Consider the following 10,734-nt stretch of genomic DNA (forward strand, 5'->3'; position numbering starts at 1 on the left):
TTTCTGACTGCATTAGTTTCGTAAGAGAAAACCTACAGCTCATTGCTGAAGCTTACATGCCTTCCCTTGCTAACTGACTTGGTTTGTTGGGGCTCCGGGATCGACTCTGCTGTCTCACCCTTCGCCTTATGTCTTGAAGTATGATCAGATTTTGCCCACTCCCCAGCGTGGGTTTCATCCTTTGTCCTCTTCTCTGCTCCACTCCTCTGCTTTCCCTCCTACTCCACCACTGTGTGGTCTCCTGTCTCCTCGTCCCTGCACATGGCCGTTTCTTTATCCTCGCGGCTCATGAGTAGTTTGCCTTCTCCTTCATCCTTCTCCGCTCGACACACGGCCGTTTCTTTATCCTCGTGGCTCACGAGTATTATGCCTCCACCTCCATCCTTCTCTCTACACTCGGCCGTTTCTTTATCCTCGCGGCTCACGAGTATTGTGCCGGCCGTTAGTTTATCCTCGCAGCTCACGAGTACCATGCCTTCTCCTCCACTCTCCTCTCCACACACGGTCGTTTCTTTATCCTCGCGGCTCACGAGTATTATGCCTTCTCCATTCTCCACTCCACGTCCGGTCGTTTCTTTATCCTCGCGGCTCATGAGTACCATGCCTTCTCCTCCACTCTTCTCTCCACACACGGCCGTTTCTTTATCCTCGCAGCTCACGAGTACCATGCCTTCTTCTCCGCTCTTCTCTCCACACACGGCCGTTTCTTTATCCTTGCGGCTCACGAGTATTCTGCCTTCTTCCTCATGCCTTTCTCTACACACGGCCATTTCTTTATCCTCGCGGCTCACGAGTACCATACCTTCTCCATTCCTTTCCCCACGCATGGCCATTTCTTTATCCTCGTGGCTCACGAGCTTGTCCTATTCGGCCGTTTGTTTAGACTCGCGGCTCACCAGTTCCATGCCTTGTCCTTCAACCCTTCCTCCACACATGGCCGTTTCTTTAGACTCACGGCTCACGAGTTCTTCCACAATCTCATCATGTTTGGCCATTTGTTTAGACTCACGGCTCACGAGTTCTTCCACAAGCTCCTCATTTTCGGCCATTCGTTTATACTCGCGGCTCACAAGTTCTTCCAGATTTGGCCATTCGCCCTCTTCACTCAATAACATGTCCTCTAGCCCCGTTCCGCTCCTTTCCACCTTCCCTACCATCTCTTCAATAACATAATCGGGCTCAACCCTTTCTTCAGTATCAGACAGTTCCACCTATCCCGGATTATTTATACTCCCCCCAGGTGCAGGAGTTTCGATACATGTTCCGATTTCTTTATCCTCCCTCCAGGTTACAGGAGTCTTCCTCTTCATCCCCGCCAACATCTTCCATCTCCTCATCACCCAATCTATCCAACTTACCTTCCAAAGAATCATCTGTTTGGGGCTCGGCATCTTTTACCTCATCCCCCATTGAGCACTCTTCCAAAACCACCCCTTCCAGTAATAAATCTGACCCGTAGGTCATCTTCTCTTCCGCGCACTCCTCCACCAACACTCCATCAAATACAAAACTAGACTCATTTGCCCATACTGGTTGTGCTGGATCAACTATGTGGTCATTCTCTTCATAATATAGCCCGTAGGCCTCCTCATTACCACCTTGCCACTCGTCCGCATCTGCTTCATATCCTGGTTCAAAAGGTTGATCATAATAGTCTTGAAAGTAGCCGTCTTTCTCTTCCCAGGTTGACTTTTCATGTGCATACTTGGCTTCATACTCTGGATCAAACGATTGTTCTCCATAGCCTTCCAATTGTTGTCCTCTATCTTCCCACGTGTAATCTTTGTATCTGGCATACTGATCTTCAAAAGGCTCCTCATACATGTAATCTCCTTCAGGTTTGTCCCAATGATTATGGTATGGCGCATTTGCCACCCACTCTTCTCTTTCACCCCAGTGACTCCCTTCACATCCCTCTTCCATCATGGCATCCTCAAACTGGCCTAAATCTTCATGTAACATGGCCCTTTCTCTTTCCCTTTGATTTGCTTCTTCTATCATCTGTTCGCGGATTTTCAATTCAGCCTCCCAATCTATTCTCTCCTCTAACCATGGCTCCTCTTCATATGTATCCGGTTTCCCGGTCTCTGAATCTTCGTCTTTCGAGTCGCTCATGGCCTCTGGCAGCTTGGCACCTTTCTCATATTGACCTTCGCACTCCGCCAGCTTCTTCTTCAATAGATACATCACTTGTTGTAAAGCATTGCATTCTTTTGTACTCAATGTTCCACTAGATAATAGCTTTTTAGCATTAGCCAACTGACTTCTAGCCTCAGCATCCCTATCGCTTCCATCGTCATCCCTCACCTCACTCTTGCTACTAGAATTCTTCTTTTGAGCACCTGACTTTTCTTGAGTTACTTGAGGTTTTACAGCTTTACACTTTTCATCTGGCATATTACCACTAAGATTTGTCTTTTGAATACATGGCTTTGCTTGAACTACTTGGGGTTTCGCAGCTTTTCCTTTTTCATCTGGCATCTTGTCTCCAGCTACCCCCTCCCCGTACTCTTCAATGATTTCCATTCTTAATTCCCGCTCTATGATTAACAAATCAATTCTTGTATTGCTCCTATGTTCTTCAACCCATTCATTTGTTGAGATATCGAGCTCCACTCGTGATACGCCAGGGTGACCGTTGAGTACTTATGTCACCGACTTGTCAGTTGCAGACGCGGTTGGTACACCGCCGATGAATAATAGCTACATGATAGCTATCCTTATCTACTCTAGTTCGTGGCTCAGTTAGTATGCCACCTTAGTTAGTTGAGTTTGGTTTGAGACCCATACATAGGGTTCTTCTATTTCTTTGTACTAGAGTTCTTTTGGCTTACACAACTAAGAAGAGGAAAACTGTTTTCAGCCTCCACCCTTGTGTGTCTTCCCCCATTGTGCAAGCAAGAAAGCTTCAAGCGAGACTCCTTCCTTCTCTCCCACAATCTTGACATCATTGATCTTTCCATTCAACGCTCGAAGTAGTGTCTTGATGTCGCTTTGTTTGTCTTTCACCCTGGCCAATCTGCTTTCCAAATCACGTTCTTCTTCTTTAGAAAAGTTGTATCCTTTCTGCACCCAATTCACCTTTGTAGCCCACAAAATCCTCCGTTCATCTTCGCAGTCAAACCATTGTGCCAACACCTTATTTTTTGAAGCATACAAATTCTCAATTCTCAGCTTCTCGGCTTCGTTACGCTCTTTTTCTTCTTCTTTTTGGTCATTTTTAACTTTTTTCCCACTTTTATTGCTTTTTCCCATTTTTTGAAATTTTTATGAATTTTTGAATTTTTTATGATTTTTTCAAAATTTTTCTAAATTTTTGCATTTTTTGACCCTCCCCCGCCTCAGGACGTCTCCGGTGCGTCACGGGGGTCCTGCTCTGATACCAAGTGTCACAGACTCCAAAAACCACCACAACATGCCTCGGCACCATAACGCAGCATAACATGGCATATCATGCCCCTTGGGCCTCAACATGGCACCATAACACGACATATCACCATAACGCGACATGGTCTCCCAACATAACAGGCACGGTTTCTCAACTCAACACGGCACCTCAGCGCGACACGGCACGGTAACGCGACACGATTCCACAGTCCACCATGACATCTCCCCCCAACGAGCAAGGAGCTTTTCCTCAAGGCACTTGAAAGTTTCTGGTGCTTACGCAAGGGCTCATGCATGAAACCCTCCACTTTGGGCCAACACCCCACTCACCTCTCGACCCATGAAAAAGACTACCCATCCCCCTCACTCTCACTGTTTGCACTCACCATCCCCACTCACCTATTCCTGGGGGAAGCCCCAAGCCACTTAACCATGCCCAAGTGACACGCACAACGGCCCCACGCCGTGACGCGCCCAAGGAGAGCCAAGCCTCGAGTAGGGTACCTCCCCTATAGGTGTTGTGATAAACTCCAAAAATCACCAAAACATGCCCTGGCACCATAACACACCTTAACTCGGCATATCATGTCCCTTGCGACTCAACACGGCTCCATAACATGACATATCACGGCATAACACGGTTTCCCAACTCGGCACAGCACCACAGCACGGCACAGCCCAACGTGACACGGAGGGCGACACGGAAGGTAACACGCCACGGAAGGTACCACGACGCGGTAACGCGACACGGCCCAGCGCCAACGCGACTCAACAGTCCACCTTGCTATCTCCCCCCATCGGGCAGGGAATTCCTCATGACACTTGATATTTCTTGGTGCTTACGCAAGGACGCACCCCCGAAACCCTTCAAGGTAACACAACACCCCACTCACCTCTCACCCCATGAAAAAGACTACCCAACCCCCTCACTCTCACTGTATGCACTCACCAACCCCACTCACCTATTCCTGGGGGAAGCCCCGAGCAACTTAACCATGCCCAAGCGACACGCACTACGACCCCATGCCTGATGCGCCCAAGGAGAGCCAAGCCTCGAGTAGGGTACCTCCCCTATACACACCCCCCCTACAAAAAACTCGAAGCCCACTTCCAGTTGAGTAGGTATTAACAGTTTGTTATTTACAAGAGTAAGCCCAACGCTCATACCTAACTTCAAAAAAGTGAAGGTAACTATACGAATGCCCCTACATAGTTATGCGCTCAAGTATACTTACAAGCTGCCCTGTGACGCCTCCACTTTGTTAAGTCTTCCCCCAATGCTAACAGGTTGTGTCGGCATCGCTAGCTCCTTTATTCGTTGTGCTCTTTGTAGTTGGATCTTTCTTTTCTGCACTACTGGAGGACGTCGTGGTGATGCGCTTGAAGGCCACGTGCCTTTTTGCTCTTCTTGTTCTGTCCATTGCTCCTGCATGGAGAAGTCCTTTGCTTCGCACCTTGATCCTCGTTGGGCTGCGCGGGTCTAGGCGTCTCGCAGTAGGATGACTCTTCACTACAGTTGAGTAATGCTTAGCTCGAAAAAAGTGATCCCACTGCGCTGTGCCACCCCTTGCCTTACGTTTTTTCTTTCGAGTGCCCCACCTGGCATGGATCTTCGGGAACGCCTTTGTGTAGTACGCGCCTTCAATCTTTGGAGTCGAATGTCCACGTGCCCTCCTGGTGCGATCCATCACTCCTGCATGTTTTACCCTTCTCCTTTTTGCACAACTCCACATACATGCAGTGTGGAGAAGTAATAAGCCCTGTTTGGCTAGATCCAACTTGATTGCCCGTTTGTACTGAAAACCTATGTGTTGGCCCTCTCTGACCTGATTCACTTCGGTGATGGGCACATACATGCCGCGGCCATTGCTATTAGGTAGCCAAACTGTGCATGCTTGCATTAAAAAGCCCTGCTTGGCCAGGTTGAGTTGAATCACCTTCGTACAAGTTAGAGGGACTTGATGAGGACCATCAAACCGTCTAGCTTGAAGTGCGAGGGCCAACTCCCTCGCTGTGTCCACCTCAACATGGCCCTGTATGGCTTGATTTTGCAAGTGGGACCAGAAAAGCTTGTACAAGTTGATACCCGGGATTTTTGCATGTCTCCTTGCCCTTACAGCCAAATCCATTTCTTTGGCTGTGAATAATGGCCTCTTGATGCCAGGACTAACCTTAGTGACCCAGGTTGAGACCAAGCCTTCACATCTGATCTCGATACTTGTGTTAGGCTCCTCATTGAGCCAGATCCGCCATTGAGCACTTGGAGGGTGAAGCCTCTGCGCAACCTGCTCGGTTCGACCGTGAAGCCATCCAACCACAACAATGTCGCCTAGCAGGTTGCACCCCTTTGGTCCTAAGATCGGAATGGGCTCTAATGTGCGGGTAGACTTCAAGGTCGGAGTGGATTCTCTGAAAGCCACTCTCATCCAAAGCGCAGGGTCCCCAGCCTCATGCACCCCCGCGATTAGAGTCCCATTCCAGAAAATCCATTCGTCACTATCTGTCCACACGAGGGACACCCCAGTACCCCTATCTGCTTTGCTGTATGAGGGCTTGTTTCCCTCTGAATCAGCCGATGTAATCCCGTCTTCTGGCTTGTTGGTTTTGTAAGAAAATATTTGTAACTCCTGACTAGACTGTACATGATTCCCCTTTCTCACTACCTCAATCTTTTGTGGTTTTACGGTTGATTTTGTCATCATAGCCCCCTCCGCCCTGGACCTTTCCACAACATTGTATTCAACTTGCTCTTCAGCACACGTCTCTGTCTTTACCCCTTTCTCTGCATAGCTTTTCCCATCGTCACCCACCCCCTTGGTCTCACTGTCCATCTCATCCTTCCACTTATCACAATACACGGCCGTTTGTTTATACTCGTGGCTCACGAGTTCTTCGGCACCTCCTGTCTCCCTGGCCTCCACCTGATCCTCAACCCATCCGGCACGTTCATTTAGACTCGCGGCTCCACGAGTTTGGTCTTCCTCTTTCATCCTGCCTTCGGCCATTTCTTTAGACTCGCGGCTCACGAGTTCTTCGGCACCTCCTGTCTCCCTGGCCTCCACCTGATCCTCAACCCATCCGGCACGTTCATTTAGACTCGCGGCTCCACGAGTTTGGTCTTCCTCTTCCATCCTGCATTCGGCCGTTTCTTTAGACTCGCGGCTCACGAGTTCTTCTTTCACCTCCATCTCGCACACGACCGTTTCTTTATCCTCGCGGCTCACGAGTATTATGCCATTCTCTTCAACCTCTCCTCCAGACACGGCCGTTTCTTTATCCTCGCGGCTCACGAGTATTATGCCATCCCCTTCAACCTTCTCCTTGCACCCGGCCGTTTCTTTATCCTCGCGGCTCACGAGTTCATCCCTCACCTCCATTTCTCCATAGACGGCCGTTTCTTTAGACTCGCGGCTCACGAGTTATTCCTTAACCTCTATCTCGCACACGGCCGTTTGTTTAGACTCGTGGCTCACGAGTTCTTCCCTCGCCTCCATTTCTTCTAACTCCCGGCCCTCTAGCCCATCCTGTCCTAGATTATTTATACTCCCCCTAGGTCTAGGAGTCTCTGAATAGTTTCTCCTGATTTCTTTATACTCCCTCCAGGTGCAGGAGTCTTCAATGCTACCCTCATCCACTTCCTCAATCTTTCCATCATCAGAGTCGTGCCTTTCAAATTCATTGAGAACTTCAAGTTGATCACTGTGTCTTTTGCCCTCATGCTTCATTTTACACTCCTCCAGGATCACTCCGTCTGGTAGCAGCTTTGATTTGTTAGTCATCTCCTCTTCCGCGCAATCCTCAATGAGAACTCCATCAAACATGATACCCGGCCCGCAGGCCTCTCTTTGTTCCCCTGGAAACTCTCTAGTCACGAATTTGTTTATACTCTCCGACCCCGTTATAAGTTCTTCAGGTTGCTCCTCATTACATGGCCTATCATCCCACCATTGCTCTGCTTGTTGCATTTCGTGGTCGTTATCAAAAGAATATGGCCCGTAGGCCTCCTCTCTTTCCCCTTGACACCACACGTTGTCCTGTTCTTCGTGCTCGAATTTTTGCGATTGTGCATAATAATCCGGGTCCCATTCTTGATTCCTTTCTGCCCACCTGTCCTCTTCTAACATTTCTTCTTGATCTCCAAAGTAGGCTTCTTCAGGCTAGTCATAATATTCGTGGTAGGACTCATTTGCCCCCCACTCCTCTTCTCTTTGCGATTGTGCCTCATAACCTTGAGCCCATCCTCGATTCCTTTCTTCCCACCTATCTTCTTCATAGAACTTGTCTTGATCTTTAAAATAGGCTTCTTCGGGCTGGTCATAATATTCGTGGTAAGGCTCATTTGCCCCCCACTCCCCTTCTCTCCATTGCCTCGCCTCACACGTTGCATCCTCTTCCAGTGCATCTTCAAATTGACTAGAACTATTTTCCATTTGAGCCCTTTCCAATCGATGTGCATCCTGCATCATTTGTTGCCGTATTTGTCTTTCGACTCCCAATCTATCTGTTCGTCTAGGTAAGTCTCATCTGTACATGCCTTCGGTTCATCAATTATTGATTCGTCATCTGATTCACTTAAGACATCTGGTAGTTTGGTCGTTGCTCCACATTCTCCTTTTCGCTCCGCCAACCCTTTTCTCAATAAGTTCATTACCTGTAGCAAGTTTATACGTTCAGCATGACTCAATTGACCCTCTGATATCAACCTTTTCCCCATTGTCAACTGGGCCTCCACTGCAGCACACATGTTCTCTTCTTTCTCTACTTCACTTTTACTACTCTCACTATCAGACTCACTTTCCGTTTCCATTTCTTGCATTTTTGTGCTTGGGTTCTTTTGATTTGCTTGGGGTTTCATACTTTTTCCCTTCTCATCAAGCATACCCTCTTGTGCCACAACCTCTCCATACTCTTCACTGATTTCCAGTCTCAATTGTTTTTCTATCTGTAGCAGATCTAGGTTTAAACATTTTCTGTGCTCTTCATACCACTCCTCTAGTTTGTCATTCAGCACCTGTAATTCTCCTTTTAGCCCCACTTGTTTAGCTTTCACTCCATTCAACCTTCTTTCCAAATCCTGCTCCTCCCCCTTCGAAAATCCATATCCACTCTTCAGTCAGTTCACCTTCGTTGCCCACAAAATCCTGCATTCATCCTCACAATCATACCATCTTGCCAAAATCTTGTGTTTCAAATCATACAAACTCTCAATTCTACACTTTTCAGCTTCGATTCGTGCTTTTTCCATCTCGTTTTGGTCACTTTTCACTCTTTTCCCACTTTTCTTGTGTTTTCCCATTTTTTGATTTTTTTATGAATTTTTGAAATTTTTATGATTTTTTCAAAATTTTTCTGAAAATTTTCAAATTTTTGCCTTTTTTACCCCTCCCCCGCCTTAGGACGTCTCCGATGCGTCACGGGGGTCCTACTCTGATACCAAGTGTGATAAACTCCAAAAATCACCAAAACATGCCCCGGCACATTAACACACCTTAACTCGGCATATCACGTCCCTTGGAACTCAACATGGCTCCATAACATGACATATCACGGCATAACACGGTTTCCCAACTCGGCACAGCACCACAGCACGGCACAGCCCAACGCAACACGGAGGGCGACACAGAAGGTAGCACGCCACGGAAGGTACCACGACGCGGTAATGCGACACGGCCCAGCGCCGACGCGACTCAACAATCCACCTTTCTATCTCCCACCATCGGGCAGGGAATTCCTCATGGCACTTGATATTTCTTGGTGCTTACGCAAGGACGCACCCCCGAAACCCTTCAAGGTAACACAACACCCCACTCACCTCTCACCCCATGAAAAAGACTACCCAACCCCCTCACTCTCACTGTATGCACTCACCAACCCCACTCACCTATTCCTGGGAGAAGCCCCAAGCAACTTAACCATGCCCAATCGACACGCACTACGGCCCCATGCCGCGATGCACCCAAGGAGAGCCAAGTAGGGTACCTCCCCTATAGGTGTTTTCGTCCCCAACGGCAAGGCATATCTACAAAGCCCGAAATTTCTTTTGGAGCGGGGGGGGGGGGGGGGGGGGGGGGGCGGGGGTTTGATGGGGGGCGTCGTGTCATGGTAGCTGGGTATGTCATGGGGGATGTCATGGTGGGGGGGTGCGTCGCGTCGTGTTGTGTCATCGGGGGTGGGGGGGGATGTCATGGGGGGGGGGGGGGGGGCGCGTCGCGACATGGTGTCGTGTCCTGTCATGGGGGTGGGGAGGGGGGGCGCGTCGCGTCGTGTCGTGTCATGGGGAATGGGGAGGGGGGGAGCGGGCGTCGCGTCGTGTCGTGTGATGGGGGGTGGGGAGGGATGTCATGGGGCGGGGGGGGGGGGGGGGGGGGGGGGGGGGCGCATCGCGTAGTGTCATGTCATGGGGGGTGGGGGGGGATGTCATGGGGAGGGGGGGGGCGCGTCGCGACATGGTGTCGTGGGGGGTTGGGGGGGGGGGGCGACGCCTCGTGTCATGCAGGGGGGTCGCGTCGTGTCATGTCATGAGGCGGGGGAAGGGGGATGTCATGGGGGGGGGGGGGGGGGGGCACGTCGCGTCATGTCGTGTCATGGGTGTGGGGGGGATGTCATGGGGGGGGGCAAGTCGCAACATGGTGTCGTGTCGTGGCGCGTCGCGTCGTGTCGTGTCATGGGGGGTGGGGAGGGATGTCATGGGGAGGGGGGGCGCATCGCGTCGTGTCATGTCATGGGGTGGGGGGCGATGTCATGGGGGGGGTGCATGGAGACATGGTGTCGTGTCGTGTCATGGGGGGTGGGGAGGGGGGGCGCGTTGTGACATGGTGTCGTGTCCTGTCATGGGGGGTGGGGAGGGATGTCATGGCGGGGGGGCGCATCGCATCGTGTCGTGTCATGGGGGGGAGGGGGGGCGTCGCGTCATGTCATGTCATGGGGGTGGGGGGATGTCATGGGGGGCGCGTCGCGACATGGTGTCGTGTCGTGGCGAGTCGCGTCGTGTTGTGTCATGGGGGGTCGGGAGGGATGTCATGGGGCGGGGGAGGGGGGCGCATCGCGTTGTGTCGTGTCATGGGGGGTGGGGGGGATGTCATGGGGGAGGTGGGTGCGCATCATGACATGGTGTCGTGTCGTGTCATGGGGGGTGGGGAGGGGGGGCGCGTTGCGTCGTTTAGTGTCATGGGGGGTGGGGGGCGTCGCGTCGTGTCGTGTCATGGGGGGTGGGGGGGCGCGTCGCGTCCTGTCGTGTCATAGGGGGTGGGGAGGGATGTCATGGGGGGGGTGGACGCATTGCGTCGTGTCGTGTCGTGGGGGGTGGGGAGGGATGTCATGGGGGGGGGGGGCATTGCGACATGGTGT

This window comes from Lygodium microphyllum, chromosome 24, assembly GCF_053477565.2.
Source record: "Lygodium microphyllum isolate KBCC chromosome 24, Lygodium_microphyllum_v1.1.10, whole genome shotgun sequence".
Taxonomy (NCBI): Eukaryota; Viridiplantae; Streptophyta; class Polypodiopsida; order Schizaeales; family Lygodiaceae; genus Lygodium; species Lygodium microphyllum.